The sequence below is a fragment of the Coptis chinensis genome, chromosome 2, assembly GCF_015680905.1.
Source record: "Coptis chinensis isolate HL-2020 chromosome 2, ASM1568090v1, whole genome shotgun sequence".
Taxonomy (NCBI): domain Eukaryota; kingdom Viridiplantae; phylum Streptophyta; class Magnoliopsida; order Ranunculales; family Ranunculaceae; genus Coptis; species Coptis chinensis.
In genome coordinates, this window is record NC_141457.1 from 49,879,426 (window position 1) to 49,897,422 (window position 17,997).

Consider the following 17,997-nt stretch of genomic DNA (forward strand, 5'->3'; position numbering starts at 1 on the left):
ACTTGTTATGGGCTTGAAAGGCTGAAAGTCAATAGTGACCTTCCTTTCTTTCCCATCATCAGTCATTATAGTACCACCAAACCATTGGGAGGAACCTTATTAATGTTATTATAAAGCTTTAGCCTTTGATGAGCAGAAGTAATGGCACCTAAAGCTGACTGTCGATTAACCCTGCTTTTGTTATTGGACGCAGTACCAAATTCATCACCCAACATCTTTGTAACTCGAGCTATCTGATCACGTTGGGGCATGATAAGCGAAAATCATACTAGTTCCATTCCCCCTAGCAGCTTCTAGTGCTTTGATCAATTTCTTAATCTTCCATATTTCAATGTTCTTGTCTGTTTCTTGAGCATCTGCCATGTCAGAACTAACAAATGGACAACAATCTGCAAATAAAAATGCATTCACTTCCCCGACTATGAGTCTGTGATATGTTAACTACTTAACTATGAGTCTGTGATAGTGTGATATGTGAACAAAAATAGAGCTTCGAGTATCTACTGTGAGTCTGTGATATATTAATTGATTTATTTCTTTGATTTTTTTTCCTGAAATTTAGAGATGTCGTCTTCGAGAGCTTCGAATGAGCCTGTTGTGAGTGCTGCCACAACAACTGCTGCCACAACCACCTCAATGAAGAGGAAGTCGGATGATATGGCATGGGAATGGGGTGAGTGTAGGGACCCAAATAATAAAAATTTTGTTTGGTGTACATTATGTGATAAAAGGATGTCTGGAGGGATAAATCGGTTGAAGGAACATCTAGTTTATAAGAAAGGGAATGTGACGTCATGTCCAAAAGTGACCATAGAGATTCAACATAAAGTCAATGCAACATTACGGGAAGTAAAAAAGAAGAAGCTTGATAAGGATAGAGTACATGGCCTTCTTCAGAGACAAGATGAAGATGATGATGTAGTAGAAGAACAAGATATTTGTAGTGGTGGTGGTGGTAATAGAAACCAAGGTATTTCCATTGGTAGAAGAAAAGCCATTGACAATGTTAGAGGTCCTCTTCATCAATTATTGACAACCGACAATATGAAGCAATCTACTTTGGATAAAAACAACCCTCAGAAGCAAGTTTTGAAGAAAAAAGCATGGCTCTGTATAGCAAAGTGGGCATACGAAGTTAGATTACCTTTCAATGCAGTACGCCCACCAAGCTTCACGAAAATGATTCATGCTATTGGAGAATATGGAAGAGGTAACTTATTTAGAATTTAAAAATACTTAGTTATTTTGAAATATTGTGCTTATATTATTATTATTATTCCTTACAGCTATGCCCCGCCTAGCTATCATAATTCTTGGTGACTTTGCTAAAGGAGGTGTATCGCGGAGACAAAAGAATTTGTTAATTCTTTTAGACCGCACTGGCAGCTATATGGATGCTCACTTATTTCTGACTTTTGGACTGATGGAAAAGGTAGATGTTTGATTAATTTTATGGTGAGTTGTCCGAAAGGCACAATTTTCTTGAAGTCAATTGATGCATCAGAAGAAGTTAAGGAAGCAATCTATATTGTGGGAATGATTAATGAAGTGATTGTCGAAGTCGGGGCTGAGAACATTGTTTCGGTAAGCTACTTAGACGTTTGTGTGTAGTTGACTAGTTGTGTACATTGTATAAAACAAGTTACTAAAAATCCATTTATCAATTTAATGATGTATTTCTTTTTTCAATAGTTTGTGACCGACAATGGATCAAACTAAAAATTGGCGGGAGCAATGTTGGAAGAAGAGCATGGCTCGATGTTTTGGACTCCTTGTGCAGCGCATTGCATTAATTTGATGCTTCAAGATTTTGGGAGTGGAGAGAAGACCGCATTGCCCAAAATAAAGTCTACATTATCTGAAGCTAAAGTAGTGGTGGTTTATCTCTATAACCATGGGAGAGTGTTAGCTTGGTTGCGGAAGTTGACCGGAGGTAGAGAGTTACACAGATCTTGCGTGACTAGGTTTGCTACTCAATTTTACACATTGCGGAGTATGTGGGAGAATAGGCACCACGTGCAGGTGTTGTTTGTTTCTGAATATTGGAGAAATAGTGATTTTGCAAAAAAATCCGATGGAAAGAGAGTTGAAAGAATAGTTGCAAAGGAGTCTTTCTGGGATAATGTTTATTACTCTTGTCAAGTGATGGCCCCATTGGTGGATGTTTTGAGAATGGTGGATAGAGAAGAGAAGCCATGTATGGGCTATTTATATGAGGCTATGAAGAGGGCAGAGGGGCAAATTGAAAAGAACTTGGGGTCGGACATAAGGACATGGACGAAGGTGAAGACCATTATTGACAGGAGGTGGGAATATCAACTCCATCGTCCATTGCATGCAGGCAACAACTTCTAAAGTTTTTTTACAAGGATATCAGCTTGAGCCTTGAGGTATATATTAAGTACTAACTCCAAACATTTTGGTATGAGGCCGGATTTTATCTAAATCCATCAATCTATTTCAAGGAAACTAAAGCTCTGATGGAGATAAACAGTGTAGTTAAAACGGGTCTTTTTAAAGCTATGGCGGTGCTTATACCCGAGTCCGAGTCGGATGCTGCAATGGATGAACTGAAACTTTATAGAGATGCAGAGGGGACATTTGGAATAAAGTCCGCCATAAGTCGAAGAGCAACTATGCAACCTCGTAAGCTTTCATTTGACATAATAATTTTATTTAGTAGTTTTTTTATTGTATCTTTTCAAATATTGACTTTAACATCATCAATTCATCATAACATGTTAAATATAGACGAATAGTGGTTGCAATATGGGAGTGATGCTCCTAGCCTCGCAAAATTTGCAGTTAAAGTTTTATCGCAAACATGTAGTGCATCACCATGTGAACGCAACTGGAGTGCCTTTGATAATGTAAGTACATTAGAATGTCCAAAACTACTTTAGTTATATAGTGGTTATCTCTATCACTATGTAATTATTTTTAATATGTTTTCTTTCTTTCCTCTCTCATTTCAATTTCAGTTACATTCAAAGAAGAGGAATTGCCTTATTCAATCAAAATTGAATGATCTTGTTTACATTCAATACAATCGAATGTTAGAGAAGTGATTCAAAGAAAGATTGGCCGACAGTGATAGTGATCCTATTCTTTTGAAAGCAATTGATGAAAATGATGATTGGATCATACCAAGCGAGACGCAGCTTGAAGACTTCGTGGTGGAAGGTGATGACCTTACTTGGGAGCAAGTTCGAGCAGCGAGGGGAGCCGATATTAATGTGGGGCCAAGTACAAGGAATAGGACCAGAAACTCGGTTACAATTCATGACGAAGCCGATGATGAAGGAGATGAGGTGGACTTTGAGGCCCACACAGGAGGTGGAGAGCAATGTGAAGAAAATCGAGATGACGATGATGTCAATGGAAGTGATGACGATATTGATATTGAAGTTGGAGATGATTAGTAGTCATTAGTTATGGACGTTTTTGCTGGCATTTTGAGTTTTTATTGTTAACATGTTCTCTTTGTTTGAAGTTTGAACTATTACTCTATTAGTAATATAGTCTACTACTCTATTAGTACTACGGAGAATTGCTCAAGTGCTTTTAAGCATTTTTTATCTGATATTGGCATATATTCTGCTACTTTGTTTGATGGCGTGCACTTTTGTTATATTCTGCTTCATTGGATTTGGTTGTCAGAGATAACCCACCTAAACAGATGTTCTCAACACTTTTGTTATATTCTGTTTCATTGGCTATTAGCTCCATTGAGTCATTGCCTTATCTGTAACCTTTCAAGTCTTCATCATATTAATCATAGCATTTTAACTATGCAACAGGGGACCGAATTTGCATTACATAGCATCAAATGGTGTATCTTCTGATTTCTAAGATGACTTTACTCATTGGGTTTGGCATTGCTTAAGTGCGAAAAATATTTAGTTTATTATCACTTGTATTGCCTTGGATTTTGTCCAACTATAAAACATATGAAATCTATAGCAGCATCGGCGTATTGCCTAAAATCAACCATACAAAAACGCACATAACAAGACAATGATAGCTCATCCTCCTAGATACAATCGTGAGTCATCCTTCTTCGCTTCATGCCTTCATCCCATATTGGCTGCACAAGTTCACAAAATTTTATATAAATTCTAGTGGTCAATTACCAGGTACAATATTGGTATTTCAATGTTAATTTATATGTATGTAAGTATGTAACATGTATTTGTAAAGAAATATAGTGTTTTAAAAAATTACCCGAGTAATCCCGATTAATCCCCGACCGAGTAGACCTACTCGCTACTCGCTCCTCCACCGAGTAGCGACCGAGTAGCGGTTTAAAAAATCGCCCGAGTAATCCCGAGTAATCCCCGACCGAGTAGACCTACTCGCTACTCGCACCTCCACCTAGTAGCGGCCGAGTAGCGATTTAACTGCCCAGTGGAGGAGACAATTACTTTTATTTTATTTTTTGGTTGATAAGCGAGGTTTTTATTGGGTCCCCTACCCCTTTTATTAGAAAAAATAAATGTAGTAAAAGGTTGTTAGATTCTCACTCTCTCACATAAACGTAGTAAAACCGTTATGGAGGAGAAAATTACTACTACTAGTGATGATGGTTATGGTGACTTGGGGGGTTTTCACTATGCTTGATGATAAAGGATCCAACTTATTTCGATGTAAATACCTAATGTATATGTATAACAGTTCACACTCAAATAGTCTTGTATATATACATTATCACTATCATGTATAAAGTCAAGTTATAGCTTGGACGGGTTGATTTATGAGGATTATATTATTTTGAAGTTCAGGTTATGACAGGGTTTAGGTATTTGAAATGTCAATATTTCAAAAGAAACTCTGTCAAAATTTTATAAAATTTGGATGACATAATGCCTTGAGATACATCTCCATGTCCTCGGGATGTGTGTTGGATCTGGGGGCGTTACAGATACAAGCCTATTATGAACCAAATATCTTAAAAGATGTGTTCTAGTGCCAAAAAGGAGACAAAAGGGACTTCATTGAACTAGGGGTGTGTACGGGTCGGTTCGGGTCGGGTTTGGGATTAAACCGACTACCAAACCGACCCTATCGGTTTGTGTGTTTCAGGAACCAAACTGAACCGGCTGGGTTATACTAACTGAACCGACATAAATTCCAGCTGAATCGATATCTGAACCGAACCGACTGGGTTACAGTTTAACCGATATTAACCGACCCGAACCGACCAGTTTTCATATATTTTAAATTAAATCAATTAAATATGTATATTTTAATAAATATTATATATGGCGAGTCGGTTTGGGTCGGATATGGGACTGAACCGATGACCGAACTGACCCTATTGGTTTTCAAATATACTGACCCGATCCTATCCGACTAATAAACATAATCGACCCGAAACTGACCGGTTCGGTTCGGTCAGTTTTGTCGGTTTGGTCGGTTTTATGCACACCCCTACATGGAACAAATGAGAAAAAGTGCCAAAAAGTAAACAGTCTAAGTCAACGGTCAAAAACAAAGTCAAAGTAAACTGTCAAAGAAGACTCAACTTTTTGTAAGACAATGACTAGGCACAAAAGCCTGAAAAGACGAAAGGGCTCAAATTCCCAAAAACATGCATGGGCTTGGGCCCAACAAGACTTGATCTTATCCACTAAAATAAGGCACCAGAAGCTTCAAGAATAAGTTACTTGTTGGATCTATGAGAGGGCCAATTATGTATATCTTTACACATATAAAGGTGTGGAGATGTCTCGAAAATAGATATGTTGGTTAGGGTGATCTGTCCTAAAATATGTGTTTTTATCCCATTGTAATGCTTCAATTTAGTAATATTATATATTAAATAATATATAAAACTTGTATTCTTATTACTTTTTCAGGATACAAGCCTAATAAGAACCAAATATCTTAAAAGACGTGTTCTAGAGCCAAAAAGAAGACAAAAGGGATTTCATGGAAATAAGGTGTGCATGGGTCGGTTCGGGTCGGGTTTGGGACTAAACCGACCACAGAACCGACCCTATCGGTTTGTGTGTTTTAGGAACCAAACTTACGGCTGGGTTATACAAACTGAACCGAAATAAATTCCACCTGAACCGATATCCGAACTTAAGCGACTGGGTTACGGTTTAATCGATATTAACCGACCCGAAATGATCGGTTTTTATATATTTTAAATTAAATCAATTAAATATGTATATTTTATTATATATTATTTATAGTGGGTCGGTTCAGGTCGGATTTGGGACTAAACCGACGACCGAACTGACCTTGTCACCTTAAAGGTCCAAAAACTCAAAAGCTCAGGAAACACTCCGAGGCTTCAAGGACCAAGGACTCAACTTTTTGCAAGACATTGGCTAGGCACAAAAGCCTCAAAAGACTGAAGGGCTCAAATTCCAAAAGACATGGGCTTAGGACTAACAAAGCTTGATATTTTCCACAAAAAGAAGGCACAAGAAGGTTCTAGATTAGGTTACTTGTTAGATAAGATATGAGAGAGGCAATTATGTACATGTCTACACATATATAAGTGTAGAGATGCCCAAAAAATAGGTATGTTGGTCAGGGTGATCAATTTTCAAATATGCATTTTTATCCTCTTGTAATGCTACAATTTAGTCAAATTATATAATCAATAATGTAGAAAACTAATATTCTTAGTGCTTTTTCAGGATACAAGTCTATTCTGAACCAAATATCATAAAAGACATGTTATAGAGCCAAAAGTGAGTAAAAAAAAACCTCCTGGAACACTGGAAAAAAGTGTCAAAAAGTCAACGGTCAAAGTAAACTCAAAGTTCCAAAAACTCAAAGGCTCAGGAAACACTCGAAGGCTTCAACGACCAAGGACTCAACCCTTTGCAAGACAATAACTAGGCACAAAAACCTCAAAAGGCAAAAGGGCTAAAATGCCCAAAGACATGGGCTTGGGCCCAACAAGGCTTGATCTTATCCACTAAAAGAAGGCACAAGAAGGTTCTAGATTAGGTTACCTGTTGAATAAAATATGAAAGGGGAAATTATGTACATATCTACACATATATAAGTGTAGAAATGCCCAAAAAATAGGTATGCTGGTTAGGGTGATCAATCCTCAAATATGTATTTTTATCATCTTGTAATGCTACAATTTAGTCAAATTATAGAATCAATAATGTAGAAAACTAATATTCTTAGTGCTTTTTCAGGATACAAGTCTATTCTGAACCAAATATCATAAAAGACATGTTATAGAGCCAAAAGTGAGTAAAAAAAAACCTCCTGGAACAACTGGAAAAAAGTGTCAAAAAGTCAACGGTCAAAGTAAACTCAAAGTTCCAAAAACTCAAAGGCTTAGGAAACACTCGAAGGCTTCAAGGACCAAGGACTCAACCCTTTGCAAGACAATAACTAGGCACAAAAACCTCAAAAGGCAAAATGGCTAAAATGCCCAAAGACATGGGCTTGGGCCCAACAAGGCTTGATCTTATCCACTAAAAGAAGGCACAAGAAGGTTCTAGATTAGGTTACCTGTTGAATAAGATATGAAAGGGGAAATTATGTACATATCTACACATATATAAGTGTAGAAATGCCCAAAAAATAGGTATGCTGGTTAGGGTGATCAATCCTCAAATATGCATTTTTATCCTCTTGTAATGCTTCAATTTAGTTAAATTGTGGAATCAATAATGCAGAAAACTCATATTCTTATTGCTTTTTTAGGATACAAACCTATTTTGAACCAAATATTTTAAAAGACATGTCATAGAGCCAAAAATGAGTCAAAAAGGACCTCATGGAACAAGTGGAAAAAAGTGTCAAAAAGTCAATGGTCAAAATAAATTCAAAGTTCCAAAAACAAAAAGGCTCATGAAACACTCGAATGCTTCAAGGACCAAGGAGTGAACTTTCTGCAAGACAATGGCTAAGCACAAAAACCTCAAAAGACCAAAGGGCTCAAATTCCCAATGACATGCATGGGCTTGGGCCCAACAAGGCTTGATCTTATCTACTAAAATAAGGCACAAGAAGGTTCTAGAATAAGTTACTTGTTGGATGAGATATGAGAGGGCCAATTATGTACTCTACACATATAAAAGTGTAGACATGCCCCGAAAATAGGTATGTTGGTTAGGGTGATCTGTCCTAAAATATGCGTTTTTATCCCATTGTAATACTTCAATTTTTTTTTTTTTTTTGGTTGGCAAGCCTATTTTAAATGAGATCAGTAACTCTTTGATGCTGGCAGGGTTCGAGCCCCAAACCTCTGGTATCATCACCCAAAGGTTTTACCGACTTTGCTAGTCCTCAATTTAAACAAACTATATATTAAATAATATAGAAAACTTATATTCTTATTACTTTTTCCGGATACAAGCCTATTCTGAACCAAATATCTTAAAAGACGTGTTCTATAGCCAAAAAGGAGACAAAAGGGACCTCATGGAACTAGGGGTGTGCACGGGTCGATTCGAGTCGGGTTTGGGACTAAACCAGCCCTTTCGATTTGTGCGTTTTAGGAACCAAACCGAACCGGTTGGGCTATACTAATTGAACCGAAATAAATTCCAGCTGAAGTATTATCCGAACTGAACCGACTGGGTTGCGGTTTAACCGATATTAGCCAACCCGAAATTACGGGGTTTTATATATTTTAAATTAAATATTTTTTTTTCTCAGTACGCAAAAAATTGTATTGATAAAGGTGGTTGGGGGGGAGGAGAGTACATGAGGAGTTACTTACGGATCTACTCACACAGTAGCACTATAAGAACTTAACAAAACCTATAATAAACATGTTCTGGAACCTCCCATTTGGTTATCCATGGGGGTTTTACAATAAAAACAACTTGATCATTGTCTTGCAAACTGACCGAGTACTTTGCCAATTGATCTCAATGAAATTGCCTTCTCTCCAAACTGGAGTCAATTAAATATGTATATTTTAGTATATATTATTAGGTTACTTGTTGGATAAGATATGAGAGGGGCAATTATGTACATATCTACACATATATAAGTGTAGAGATTCCAAAAAAATACGTATGTTGGTTAACGTGATCAATCCTTAAATATGCGTTTTTATCCTCTTGTAATGCTTCAATTTAGTCAAATTATAGAATCAATAATGTAGAAAACTCATATTCTTATTGCTTTTTCAGGATACAAGCCTATTCTAAACCAAATATCTTAAAAGAAGTGTTATAGAGCCCAAAGTGAGATAAAAAGGTCCTCATGGAACAACTTTGAAAAAGTGTCAAAAAATCAACGGTCAAAGTAAACTCAAAGTTTCAAAAACTCAAAGGCTCAGGAAACACTCGAAGGCTTCAAGGACAAAGGACTCAACTCTTTGCAAGACAATGGCTAAGCACAAAAGCTTCAAAAGATTTAAGGGCTCAAATTCCCAAAGACATGCATGGGCTTGGGCCCAACATGGCTTGATCTTATCCACTAAAATAAGGCACAAGAAGGTTTTATATTAAGTTACTTGTAGGATACGATATGAGAGGGCCAATTATGTACATCTCTACACATATAAAAGTGTTGACAAGCCCCGAAATTAGGTATGTTGACTAGGGTAATATGTCCTAAAATATGTATTTTTATCCCATTGTAATGCTTCAATTTAATAAAATTATACATTATATAATATATAAAACTTATATTGTTATTACTTTTTCCGGATACAAGCCTATTCTGAACCAAATATATTAAATGACGTGTTCTATAGACAAAAAGGAGACAAAAGGGACCTCATGGAACTAGGGGTGTGCACGGGTCGATTCGGGTTAGGTGTGGGACTAAACCAACCCATTCGGTTTGTTTGTTTCAGGAACCAAACCGAACCGGCTGGGTTATACTAACTGAACCGAAATAAATTCCAGCTGAACCGATATTCGAACTGAACCGATTGGGTTACGGTTTAACCGGTATTAACCGACCCGAATGACGGTTTTCATTTATTATAAATTAAATCAATCTACTGCTTTCCTCATCCCTCGCAATCCATCATAAGTATCTTTCACGCTATACACCCCCGGACTCATGGCAGTCCATACAATTTTATCATCTCCACCCATTATTTCTACTTCTTCTTGCGCCTGTTTAGCCACCTCTCTTATCTGGGTTTCTATGTACAATGGAAACCTCCATTCCCCTTGTTGTATAAAATCAGAAACTTGGGCATTGAAATGTCCACTAGAGCTGTAAGTGAGAGCTTGCGGAAACTTATCTTTTAGTATTCCACTTGGATGCCATGGGTCCAGCCAAAAACTCGTATTTCTGCCATCTCCGATCTGATGTGTGGCTACTTGCGCTGCCTCCTTTCATCCCTTGAGCAAACTTCTCCAACTCCATGAGCTATCATTAGGTATTTTGAGATGCCAAAAGTTTCGCCCTTTGATGAAGTTCTTGTGAATCCAATCCACCCATAAGTTTTCTGCTTTCGTCACTAACTTCCAAATATGCTTCATGTTGGATGCTTGATTCACTTTCAACAGATCCCTTATGCCCAGTCCCCTTTCCTCATACGGATAACACAGACTCTCCCATCCTATCAATGCATGTGACTGGGTACAATCAGGCCCTATCCATAGAAAGTTCCTACACAATCTATTTATATCAGCAATAGTCTTTTGCGCTATAATAAAAGAAGCAAACCAGTATACGCTCAGATTATTTAGTACTGCTTTGATCAACTGCAATCTCCCTGCATATGATAGAGACTTCCCCGCATGAATGAAGCAGTCCAATAGATGCTCAGGTTATTGAGTACTACTTTTATGAGTTGTAGCTTGCCTGCATAGGATAAAGTTTTCCCCTTCTAGCTTTGAATTTGTTTCTGCACTCTCTCATATAATGGCAAACAATCTAAGGAAGTCAGCCTTGTTGTAATCAGAGGCAGTCCTAGGTACTTCACTGGCAATTCCCCCACTGGAAACTGTAATGCATTCTGTATTTCATTACATTGAGTATGATCTAGCCCAGCAAAAAATACTTGACTTTTGTTCACATTTACTTCTAGCCCCGAGCACTTCTTGAATTTTGTTAAGTTTTGTTACAAACATATAGCTGTCTCCTTTTCACCATGCATGAAAGCTAGCAAGTCATCTGCAAATGAGAGATGAGTAATAACAAGCTCATGACATTTATGATGTAGCTTATATCTTCCTTCCTCTACACTGTGCATCATAATTTCAATGAACAATTCCATTACAAGCACAAAAAGATAAGGTGACATAGGATCTCTTTGCCTGATTCCTCTAGTGCTTCTGAAGTGCCCATAGGGTGAATCATTCAACATTATAGAGTAGCTTGCAGTCTTCATACACTGACTTATCCAGCCAATGAACTTGTCTGGTACCCCAATCCTTCCTAGAGCAAACAGAACAGCTTCCCATCTTACACAGTCATATGCCTTTCTCAGGTCAATCTTCGCCATGCATTTGGGGGGCCCCTTATCTCTATGCTAATTATGCACTAATTCATGAGATAGCAGAATATTGTCATGTATACTCCTCCCAGTGATAAAAGCTGACTGGTTGTGGTGTATAACTCTTGGCATGAAGGACTTCATTCTAGCAGTTATAATCTTGGTGATGCATTTATACACACAGCAGAACAGCATGCAATAGGCCTACTAAAGGATGAAGGGCTTTGCATTTTAGGTACTAAAGTAATACATGTAGTATTTACCTCAGAAAGCATTATGCCAGCCCTGAAGAAATTTTGAATAGCTTTAGTAAAATCATCTCCCACAATTCTCCAGCATGCCTTAAAGAACAAAGAACTGAAGCCATCTATCCCTGGAGCTTTATCATTATCTATGTTTGCTAGAGCTTCAATAATCTCATCTTTGGTCACTTTCTCTTGCATCTGTTGTTTTTCTTCTTGTGTTACTCTCTCTCTAGGATGTGTATGAGCAAAATCAACAAAACTTTCTTCTGGTAAAGTAGGGCTGAAAAGAAGCTTATAAAACTGGACACACTCCTCTCCTATGTCATTTAAATCTTCTATGACATTTCCTCCCCCATCTTTCAGGCAAGTTATTCTGTTTTTGTTTCTTCTAGTCTTAATAGACTTAAAGAAATACTCTGTATTGCTATCCCCCAAGATTACATCATGGTCTCTTGACTTTTGCTTTTGTAGAGACTCTTCAGATATTGCCGCTTTCACATACTCACCAATGGTTCTTCTCTCCTTAATGCTCAGCTCTTGATTTGTTGGGTCATTTTGTTGGGTCATTTTTTTTTTTTTTTTTATCTGTAAGCGAGGTTGTTAACGAGGTCCCCTACCCCTTTATTAAAAATAAAAGAAACAAAAGAAAATTACAATCTCTCATACTCTTCCCCATTACATCATCGTGATATAATTTCTTACATCATGAGGAAAGGAACTTTGCCACGATCTTTGCATATGGATCAGTTTTGTAGTGGTACTTGCTAGGCATCAGCTAACTTGTTCATAATATGGATAAGCACTGGCTAGCCCTTTGGTTTGTTGCCAACCGTAACTGTGCCCTTGTTGGTTACAAGTGCTGCCTTGAGTGGTTCCTGCACCCTCTCCTTTTTTCCAGGTACTGTACCCGATGTCTCAGCAGTCATAGTCTTCTATACTGCCCTTGCCCTGATCATATGCCTCCTAGGTGGCGTTTTCCAGCCATCCTTCCCAATCTCAGTTGTACTCACCTGTTCCTGATTCACTGACGGCTTAGCCATTCCCTCTTGAACCATTTCAACCCCTAGAACCACTGTCGCTAGCCCTGTCTCAGTCCCTGGCTCTTTTTCTACACTGCTTTCCTTGACCTCTTTTTCCACTGAAATACCAAGATCTAATACTTCTTTAGGAATTTCCCCTTTCTCAGCTCCTAACCTTTTATCTAGTATCCCATGCTCAACATCTTTTTTCTTAAGCCAAATACCCTTTCTAGGATCTGAAACCACCTTGACATTCTTAGGGAATTTTTGTGCAGTGTGCCCAAAGGTGTCACAACAATCACACCTTGCTGGCCTCCAATTGTACTCAAAAGTAACATTCAATTTTCTCCTCTCATCAATAACTATAGGTACTCCCTCCGGGTAAGAACACTTTGTATCAATTTCAACACACACCCTTGCATAGGAAGTTTGTGATTTGCTCTCAGTGAGTCTATCCACAAAAAGTAGATTACCAATGATACTACCAATCTTGCTAAACCCTGCCTTGTTCCACATTACTAATGGCAAATTTTTAACAATCACCCAAATAGGTAATGTCTTTATATCATTCATCTCATACTCAACAAATAGCTTCCAAGGTCTAATGACAAATAACTGGCTAGCAATATAAAAACATCCAATTTCTAGAACCTCTCGCCTATCCTCTTCCTTATCAAACTGGAATGTAAACATCTTATCACCATATAAGTTCATCTTGAAGTTCTTTATGTTCCAAGTCCTAGATACTGTTTCTTTCACATAATTATACCCCGGTCTTCTTCCTACAAACTGACCTACAATAAGGTGTTCATACTTCTTACACTCTTGCATAAATTGTTCACTTTGAACATGGATAACCGGTTTCCCATCCACCAACGTGGGTGTCACAAAATCTAAACTTTCCTTACCCACCGAGTTCCTGCCAAGCATCTCTGCCCATGACTTCTTTGTGGTTGTTCCTTCATTTTCTCTCTTTGTGCTTCTCCTCCAAGCATAATTTGTTGATCTGCTGCGATTTGCATCGGAGTCTCTCCCGCTGCTTCTGATTGCCAAAGCATGTCCCAATATCGTTGCCCCCTACTATTCTCCTCTCTCGAAGTTTGAATAATAATTGTTCCCGCTCTCTCTGTTTATTCGTCATGGCTGTTGTTAGTCCAAAGACCTCGACTTTTTTTTCTCGAGATTAAACTGCGCTGCATCATCCACACTTATTTCATCATTCGTATGGCTCTTTGTTAGATGTCTTTGGTCGCTTTTGCTTTCGTTTCCAGCCCCTCTACTTGGTGCTGGTATCATCTTCTCGTTTCCATCGGTGATAGGGTACTTAGTGTTCGCGTGATCCACCGCGAAACCTTTCGGCGGCATTAGGCGGCCTCATCTTCGCTTCCATCCCTCGACTTTGCATTCGAGTTGAGAATGAGTCGTGCATGGTTTCCTTGTTCATCATCTTCTTGGTTCCAGTGTACTTTCTTTGTTGGCGTCTTTGATTAAGCTTGTCTCACTTTCTTCTCAGCAGATCTTGGCTCCCACGAAGCTTGTGTCGATTACGCTAAACTTCTTTTTCGGCCGACCGCTTGGTCTCGATCATCTCCTGTAAGTCTTGACTCTTAAAGCTTCCACCTTTATTACTTTCAACAGCCTCGCCAAAGATGAGTAATGTCTCTAGCTTGTTGCGTTTTGTAGTTCAACCCCTTCAATCCCGGGAGTAGGGATATAGCTCTACGATTCAAGGTTGTATCCAAAGAGACCGCCAACAACTCCTTTGCTTCTTGGATAAGTTCCTCTGCTGTTTTGTTGGTTGTAAAATTCTCGGGTATATCTTCATTGTCAACCACTCCAAAGACTTCATTGAGTGCATTCTGAATATATTCTACCTGGTCATCTTTGTTAGCATCCAAGTGCGACACCATAGTTGCTTCAGTCCGTGTAGGACTCTCCTTTTCAGATCCTATTATTTCGGATCTAAGTTTTTGGTCTTGCGAACTCATGTTTCCATGGTGGATTGCTCCAACAACTTCATTCTGAGCATTAACAGCTTGTTGGTTACCTTCCTTCTGTTGACACGAAACCTCACCTTCCATATGTCGAATTTGTTTTTCTTCATGAACAGTACCGATTTGGAGGCTAGAGTTTCTAGCTTCCTTTTCCTTTTCACACAGATGTCTTCTGAGCTTTTCCAAAGATCCTTCCCCATAATTTAGCCTCACATAATTCTCTATATCATCCTCATCAGATGAAATATCTTCTTCCTCGTAAACCCTAGTTGGAGAGTTAGGGTTTGCTCCTGCAAAACCTCTAAAATCGTGTATATTTTTCTGTTTTTCCATGATTTTGGGTTAAATTATGAAAATACCCCTAAGAACTTAATCACCCCTTATTTTCCATCATTAAAGCAAAAAACTTTTTTCAAAAGCACAAACTTTTTTTTTTGTAACTCAGTTTGCACCTTATCCATAGCCTTTTTTGCCTCCTCTGCCTTGTTTTGCACTTTACCCATTCGTTCTCTGTTCCATGCAATCAGTTCTATCTTGACTTGTTTCAATCTTCTCATAAACGTATACATCGGATTTCCCACTGCCTCCATAGCCCAGGCCTTTTCCATAGTTTCCTTAAACCCCTCCTCCTCAACCCAGAAGTTAAAAATTGGAAAGTTTTCTTTTTCTGATTTCTTTGTGTATGGATACATCACCATTGATGAATGGTCTGATGTTGCCCCTGGGTTTAAGAACTCTGCCTCAGTATCCTCAAACTCACTGATCCATTCCCCATTCACTAGAACTCTATCCAGTTTTCTCCATATTCTTACACGTTGCTTGTTATTCCACTTAAATTTGTGCCCTTTATATCTCAGATCCACCAACCCAGCCATTGTTACACATTCTAGCAAATCTTGAAAATGTACAGTACTTGTTTTTTTTTTTTTGAAAGGCAAGCAGGGTTTTTGAGAGGTCTCTTACCTCTATTTTATTGAAAATAAATAATGGAATAAAATGAAATTACAATCTCTCATACTCTTTCCCCATTACATCATCATATATAATCTCTTACATCATGAGGAAAGGACCATGGCCTGATCATTGCATATGAATCAGCTGTAGTGGTACTTGCTAGGGATCAGTTAACTATCCATAGCATTAAAACCCATTTCTAGGTAGGTTTGTGAGAAAAGCGTTGGTTCCCCCATTCCGTTATCTCTCTGGACACCCCCGCATATTTGCTGCCAACAATAATTGTGCCCTTGTTGGTTACAAGTGCTGCCTTCACTGGTTCTTGCACCCTCTCCTTTCCGATCATCAGAGCCGATGTCTCGAAGAGTCCAGTCTTTTGTCTTTGCCCTTGCCACGATCATATGCCTCCTAGGTGGCGTTTCCCAGCCATCCTTCCCAATCTCATTTGCACTCATATGTTCCTGATTCACCGACTTCTGAGTCCTCCCCTCTTGGTCCATTTCAACCCTTAGAACCACTAGCACAAGCCCTATCTCAGTCCCTGGCTCATTTTCTTCACTACTTTTCTCGGTATCTTTTTCCACTGAATTAACAGGATTTAATACTTCTTTAGGACTTTCCCCTTTCTCATCTCCTTCCCTTTCATCTAGTATCCCATGCTCAACATCTTTTTTCTTAAGCCAAATACCCTTTCTAGGATCTGAAACCACCTTGACATTCTTAGGGCACCTTTGTTCAAAGTGCCCAAAGGTGTCACAACAAGTACACCTTGCTGGCCTCCAGGTGTACTCAAATGTAACCTTAAACTTTCTCCGCTCATCAATAACTATAGGTACTCCATTCGGGTATTGACACTTAGTATCAATTTCAACACACACCCTCGCATAAGAAGTTCTTGATTTGCTCTCAGTTAGTCTATCCACAAATAGTGGATTACCAATTATACTGCCAATCTTGCTAAACCCCTTCTTGTTCCACATAACTAATGGCAAATTTTTAACAACCACCCAAATGGGGAGTGTTTTTAAATCATCCATCTTATTCTCAATAAATAATTTCCAAGGCCTAATGACAAATAACTGGCTAGCAATATGAATACATCCAATTTCAAGAACCTCCCGCCTATCCTCTTCCTTTTCAAACTGAAACGTAAGCATTTTATCACCATATAAGTTCATCTTGCAATTCTTAATGTTCCAAGTCTTGGTTAGTGTTTCTTTCACATACTTGTACCCCATTCTTCTTCCTACAAACTGTCCTACCACAAGGTTTTCATAAGTCTTACATTCATGCTGAAACTGATCACTCTGAACATGAATAACAGGTTTCCCATCCACCATCATGGGCGGCACAAAATCTAACTTTTCCTTACCCACCGCGCTGCTGCCAAGCATCTCTGCCCATGATTTCTTTATGGTTTTACCTTCCTTCAAACCTTGATTCTTCTCACCCAATCTTGGTTGCTGACCTGCATTATTTCCAGCATTCTCTGTAGTTATGTTTCTGTCTGCTATAGTTCCACACAATGCCACAGTATCGCTGCCACCTTTACTGTGCAACATTGGATATTCAAACGGTGATTCTAGCATACATTTTTTTTTGTTTGTTCCAGCCCCTCGACTGTGCTTCATTCGATCTTCATAGGATGATTCATTCATGGCTTCTTCACTGTTCTTTATGGCTGATGGCAGCGGCTTTGTACAAGGACTTGCTTCTTCTCTTAATCTAAACACATAATCAGAATCCAACGTTTCTACAACATTATTGACTTGTTTGAATTCAAAATCACCATCTTTCTGAATATTTTTTACTGTAGCACGAACCAGAATTTGACTTCCAGATTGCTTCAAATCATTTTTCTTCTCAAAAAGCTTCCCATCATGGATTCGTTCTTTATCCCCATTCTTCAATTTGTCTCCATCATCCCGAATCACAAGATCCACAATTTTAGGATCTGACCTTATGACTTCATCCTTACCTCTTTGCGAACCTTTCTTGAGAACGTCCCCGTCATTTTCTTTTTTCAGATTCTCTTCATCTCCGATTATGCCTTCTTGATTCCTTATCTCCTCCCCTTCACCTGCGAGTAGATCTGGATGTATCTTCAACATTCTCTTTCTCAACATTCTTTCAAGCGAGCCTTCCCAACACTCTCCAGCGCCACCAACAGATGGAGTAAAATGACCTAATTTCATTTGAAAATCGACCTAAAATCTAATTTATGAGCAAAAGACCAAAATATCCTTAAGGCTAAAAATCACCCCTTATTTGCCACCATTAATCAATCAATCATGTGTTTTGCATTTATTATAGTGCAAACTCATACGTAGGTGCATTCAATCATGTGTTTTGCATTCTTTCTAACACAAGCTCGCTTGTTAGTACGTTCC

At 38.5% G+C, this 17,997-nt stretch overlaps 1 long non-coding RNA gene across 1 annotated transcript; it reads left to right on the top strand.

Annotated features, from left to right (window-relative positions):
- The first annotated feature begins 1,435 nt into the window (after positions 1 to 1,435).
- Positions 1,436 to 3,654, top strand: LOC147516395 (uncharacterized). The gene is made up of 3 exons (XR_015213656.1): positions 1,436 to 2,646; positions 2,752 to 2,870; positions 2,982 to 3,654. It is a non-coding gene; the product is annotated as an uncharacterized LOC147516395 (long non-coding RNA).
- Positions 3,655 to 17,997: the final 14,343 nt, after the last annotated feature.